Source organism: Protopterus annectens, chromosome 1.part1, assembly GCF_019279795.1.
Source record: "Protopterus annectens isolate FY-2018-M chromosome 1.part1, PAN1.0, whole genome shotgun sequence".
Lineage (NCBI taxonomy): Eukaryota > Metazoa > Chordata > Ceratodontiformes > Protopteridae > Protopterus > Protopterus annectens.
Genome location: NC_056726.1, coordinates 1,385,381,488 through 1,385,387,576, shown reverse-complemented (window position 1 = coordinate 1,385,387,576; position 6,089 = coordinate 1,385,381,488). Strand labels below are relative to the sequence as shown.

Sequence of the window (6,089 nt, the reverse complement as noted above, 5' to 3'; positions counted from 1 at the left end):
ACCAGTTTGCCGGTACTCAGGCGATTTTGCAGCCCCTGATGCCCACTACTTCAGATGTGCAGGCCCCTACTGTGACCCATTCGGAGTCCGGTATGCCACGAGATGTTTCAACTGTGGAACCTGCGGATGTCTCTCCCTTGGATGGGTCCAGAGCCGCTGTGCAGGCACCGGCTTCTGATGATGTATTCAGGCTTACTGACTTGCATGTTAAACCGATGCCATCTTCTTCTTCAAGGCCTAAAACTCGATCCATGCCTAGAAAACTGATGACCAGACCACATGTTCAGGCCTCTATGCCTAAAAAACAAATAATAAGAATGGCTGAAAACCTTATTACTTTAATCAGGGGAAGCCTACCTTCCCCTTCTAAGAGACCTAGGACTGCGTTTGCTTATGATTCTTCTGATCAGGATTCTGAAATTTCTGATGTTAAGTTGTCTATCTCGCCTTCATTCTTGCTGGATGGGTTCGGAGCCGACCTCGCCACTGCCACTCTAAAAGCTCGAGAGTTGGTTCCACCGGCTCGAGGCTGCCCCTATATCCCACAATGCTAGGCGTGAATTACCTCAGATCTCGTTTGCCGCTACAGCGATCGAGGTTGTTTTCTACCGGCTCCAGGTCAGTTTTAATTAGATTAGTCTAATAACTGTTTAAATTCCCTTTAGCTTAGTTTTTTCTCTTTTACCTTTAGTGTAGTGGATTTTTTATCCTTCCTACCCTTATTCAGCCCCTTTCTTCAAGAACTAATAAGTTCTTTCCTTAGGCCTTTGGGCCCTTCCATCCCTTACAGTGTGTGTATGTGTTTTGGTAGGGGTTTATATCTATATAAGCTAACTTTTTCAGAAGCTTTAATTTAATTTTCTGACAGTGTAATCGGTGTGTGTGTGTTTTTTGTGTGTGGTTACACTTTCGGTTCCTTGAAAATGTCCATGATCCAAAGTTCTCAGGCTACAAGAAGTGTGACTCGTGCTGTCAGAAAATGTCTCTGACAGACGGTCACACTTCTTGTGTGTACTGCCTGGGACCTTTACACCTGCAGGACTCTTGTGCTGTATGCCATGGCTTCAGCCCTAGAGTCCTGCAGGAAAGGAAAACAAACTCATACTAAGGGGTTTGCTTAAGCCTGAAGGTTCCCTATCTGCTACCTCGGGAAAACCTTCCAAGACTTCTAAGACCTCGACTCCAGTTTCTTAGTCGAGGCCTAAGGCTTCGAAGTCTACTGCTACATCGGCTCGGCTGGAGCCGATGAGTCTTTGACTACAGCTGTGGTTCCTCGGCTCGGCTGGAGCCGAGGTATTGAGATTCTGGGTCGGCTCCGATCAGACCATCGGAGCCGACATCTAGAAAGAGGTCGAGGTCACCATCCCTTGGCTCCGTTCATTCGGCTCCAGCTTCTCCCTTGCTGTCTGAACGGAGCCACAGATCTCACTCCTCCAGGTCATCGAGGCTCTCGGATCATGACCTCCAGAGGGTAGTGAGTCGACTTCTAAAGTCCGAGGCACTGGCCCAAATGCTTCAGAGCCCGACTCATCAGTCGATGCCTCAACCTATTCCTCTAAATATTCCTCCTCCGACTCCTTTGAGCTCGAGCCGGGCGCCTCGAACCGAGACTGTGGTAGCGTCGGAGCCGATACATTTGTCTTCGGCTCCGTCGTCGGCTCCGATTTCTTCCTTTGAAGAATCTCGGCGCCAGACTTCCCTCGTCGGCTCCGAGGTGGTGAGTGGTATCGGACCCTTGTCCGACCCACCTCTCCCTCTCGGTGCTTCGGCGCTGGTGAGTTTGGCTCCGACATCGGCCTCGGAGCCATCTGTGTCGGTGCCGAGGGAGGTTCTCAGCTTCTCGGAGCGGGGACCTCTGGCTCTGCCTGACAGGGGTGCGTTCGAGGTCATGCGGAGTGTGTTGGAACCTTGTTCAACTCCACAGTTGGCTCCGTCCGTCCCTCCCTCTTCGGTGCCTCAGGTTATGTCTACTCACTCCCTCATCCCAGACCGCAGAGAGCCAGCTCCTCAAGAATCCCCTGTGGGGATTTCATCCTCTTCCGAGGCCTCCCCTGAATTGGCAGGGGAGCCCCCTAGGAAGAGAAAGTGTAAGAGGAAGCACATAGACTCACCTGAGTCTGTCACCTCTGACACAGATTTAGAGGATTCCGAGGGTTCCCCCCGTTCCCCTTCTGAAGATGTCTCCTTTGCGGACATTCTAGAGATCCTGAAACAGAGGGGAAATTGGCCAGCCCTTAACCCTTTGGAGGATGAATCTGTGTATCTTGAGGCATTTGGCTCTCGCCCTTCCACCTCCTGGGTGTCCCCCCCCTTTGATCCCCTCATGCAGGTGGTGGCAAAGAAAGCCTGGATGGCTCCTGACTCAGTGGACCCTACCCCCAGGAGACCTTCTAAATTTATAACAGCACCAACTGACAAACAATTTCTGACCAAAGGTGTTTCTGTGGATGCTATGGTGGTAGCTGCTGCCACCAAGAAGGAACTAGCTGATCCTTCAGTGCCTGTTCATCCCCCTAACAAAGAATCTAGGTCTATTGACAGGTATGGGAAGCGGATGTTTTCGTCAGTGACCTTTGCAATGCGTTCGCTGAACTACCTATGCCATTTCACCCGTCTCCAGAGAGACTTGATCAAGGAAGCGAGTGAGATGTTGAAGGATCCTACAGCTGCAGATTTTCAGGACAAAATGAACACCCAGCTGACTACCCTGAATTCGATAGCTAACTCCTCCATGCGCCTCCTTTCATATGCGGCTGATGGAGCGAGTAGAGCCGCAGGGACAGGTGTTGCCTTACGCCGGCATGCCTGGATGCGACTATGCAATTTTGCGGACCCCTTTAAAGCGTCTTTCACTAATTCCCCGTTTGATGGATCATCTCTTTGGTCCTCAAGTGAAAGAAACCTTGACTAGGAGCGAGACGGATGGCAAAACTCTGTCTGCCGGAGTCCGTTTTCTACTCCTTCTAGACCTTACCCCAAACGCCAGAAAAGTGGGAAAATGTGGTTCCATAAACAATCTCAAGGGAATTTGCCTGACGCTGCGAGTCGGTTCCTCCAGAGGCAGAGGAGGAACAATAATGGTAGACGCCGCCCCAGAGGCAGAGGGGTCCGCAGATGAACCAGGGCAATCGAGAAACCTTTTCCGATAAGCCCTTTCAGCATCCCTGAGGTGTTGCTCGACTGTCCACCTTCGGAGGCAGTCGGGGGAAAATTGTCACTGTACCCAGAAGCCTGGCTATCCCTAACTCAAGACAAGTGGGTACAGTCCATCATTTCCGAAGGCTATTCCATTCCCTTCGTTCGCATTCCAAACCAATCAAAAAAAGCCTTTCCAGATGTTCCACCCGCTCAAAGGGATCTTGCAGCTTTGGAAATTTCAAAGCTGCTTGCAAAAAGAGCAATTCAGCCAGTTCCAGCAGACCAGCAAGGATCCGGAATCTACTCCAGGTTCTTTTTAGTTCCAAAGAAAACAGGGGACTGGAGTCCAATTTTGGATCTCAGTATCTTGAACAAGTCGGTCAAGAAAACAAGATTTCGGATGGTCACGCTACAGTCCATCCTTCCCCTATTGGGAAAGGAAAACTGGATGTGCTCTATAGACCTTCAGGATGCGTACTATCACATAAAAATGAACAGACGCTCCAGTAGATTCCTCCGCTTCAGGCTGGGAACCAGTCATTTTCAATTCAGGGCCCTGCCCTTTGGTCTCACCACTGCCCCCCGGGTGTTTACCAAATGCATGGCAGTGGTAGCTTCTCACCTGAGACGTCAAGGATTCCAGGTGTTTCCATATTTGGACGACTGGCTCCTCACAGCTCCCACCAAGCATCTTCTTCTAATGGCCAGGGACTACACCTTTCGCATTTGTCAAAACTTAGGCATTTCAATAAATTGCGAAAAGTCTGTTTTGTCGCCTTGTCGTACTATTACCTTCATAGGCAAATCTAGACACAGTCAACATGTCTCGAGGCTAACAGATCAGAGAATAACAGACATACACAAACTGGTCTCGCTCCTCCTCAGCAGCAACAGAGTCAAAGCCAGGTTAGTTCTAAAAGTATTGGGGATTATGGCGGCTGCCATACCTCTGCTTCCATTAGCCAGATTCCACATGAGAATCCTTCAATGGATGCTCTTCACACAATGGTCATACCAGCAACTTCCGATGTCCCACACCATTATGATTACGCAAACATGCAAGAATCATCTTCTGTGGTGGATGTCTTCCCTCAGCTCTTATTGGGAAGACCCTTTGTTCCCCTCCGGTTGCTACTCTGACAACGGACGCCTCCCTGATCGGGTGGGGTGGCATTATCAGGGCAGAACTGTCCAGGGCACATGGCAACCAGACGAATGCCACTTGCACATAAATGTTCTAGAGATGAGAGCAGTGCTTTTAGCGTTGCAAGCCCTTCAAGACTCTCTTCCCTTGGGAACGATAGCAATCCAGACGGACAATATGTCTGTAGTGTGGTATATCAACAAACAAGGCGGAACCAGGTCCTATCCCCTATGTCGAAAAGCACTCAGACTGTGGCAATGGGCGATTTCTTCTCAGCGGTTTCTGATAGCAACGCACATCCCGGAAGTCCAATCAAATCGCGGACAAGTTGAGCAGAGCTATCCTCATGCCTCACGAGTGGTCTCTGAAAGACTCTGTTGTGAGAGAAATTTTTCTCAAGTGGGGTCAGCCTTGCTGCGACCTTTTGCTACTCCCCAAAACAGCAAGTGCAGGGATTATTTCACACTATTCCCGTTACCAGACCAGCCCAGCAGAGGCGCTCTAGTCCAAGTTTGGCCCGGGACTTCTGTATGCATTTCCTCCCTTCCCACTAATCTCTCAAGTGATACAGAAAGCTATCGCTCAGAAGGCCTCATTGATCCTCATTGCTCCTTACTGGCCTCGACAGGTTTGGTTCCCCTTTCTACATCAATTTCTGTTGGAGCAACCTTGGCATCTGGACCTAGTTCCAGATCTTTTGATCCATCAGTCGGGTCAGTTACATCGCTCCCTCCCTCTCTGAACCTCACTGCTTGGTTCCTCCAGTTCCAACCTTAGCCAGGCTTCCTCAAATATCTCACTCTGTTCGAGATATTTTGATAGCTTCCCACAAATCTTCCACTCGAAGATTTATCTGAGTAAGTGGAAGCGTTTCACTATTGGGCTCAAGGAAGGGACTTAGATCCTTTCACTGCTCCCATCCATATGGTTCTTGACTTTCTAGCTGAACTCTTTCATGCAGGTTCATCTCCTTCTACTCTCAAAGTTCAATTGGCAGCTATATCTAACTTTCATGTGGGCATTTCAGAGTCTGCCGTAATGTCCCACAAGCTTTGCAAAGCCTTTTTGAAGGGAGTTTTTCTACTCAGACCTCCTATAAGAAATCCTCCTCCTCCTTGGGACCTTAATTTAGTTCTCAATTCTTTGATTCTCCCCCCTTTCGAACCTGCAGCTTCCTGTTCTTTAAAATTGCTATCATGGAAGACTCTCTTTCTGGTAGCTGTTACTTCAGCTAGAAGAGTTTCAGAACTTCATGCACTCAGCTGTTGACCACCATATCTGTTGTTCCACAAAGACAGGGTATCTTTACGAACCAACCCGTCCTTTTTACCTAAGGTAGCCTCTGCTTCTAACCTTAATCAAAGCATTGACCTTCCTGTGTTTTTCCAGAATATTCTAATAGGTCTGAACAAAAACTGCATTGGCTAGATGTTCATAGTCAGTTAAGGTACTATTTGGATAGGACCAAACAATTCAGAAAAACTGACCAGCTGTTTGTCTGTTATGCGGTAGGCAGAAAGGGACTTTCTGTTTCTAAGGTATCGCTATCTAGATGGCTAACATCTCTGATTTCAATTGTTTATGAAATTAGACACCAAAAGCTGCCTAACAAACCTAAGGCCCACTCCACCAGAGCTTTGGCTACTTCTATAGCCTTCCAAGACAGACTGCCTATTGACACCATTTGTGCAGCGGCTACTTGGGCTACTCCTCACACTTTCATTTCACATTATAAGTTGGATTTAGCTTTTAGGCATAGAGCTAACTTTGGTACCACTGTTCTCAAGAGTCTGTTCCGTTAGGCCAC

General features: G+C 48.6%; 1 protein-coding gene across 2 annotated transcripts in view; it reads left to right on the top strand.

Moving 5' to 3' along the window:
* Nucleotides 1-6,089, top strand: part of NCOA7 (nuclear receptor coactivator 7) — a 334,866-nt gene that overhangs the window by 36,416 nt on the left and 292,361 nt on the right. The gene's annotated exons all lie outside the window — the stretch shown is intronic.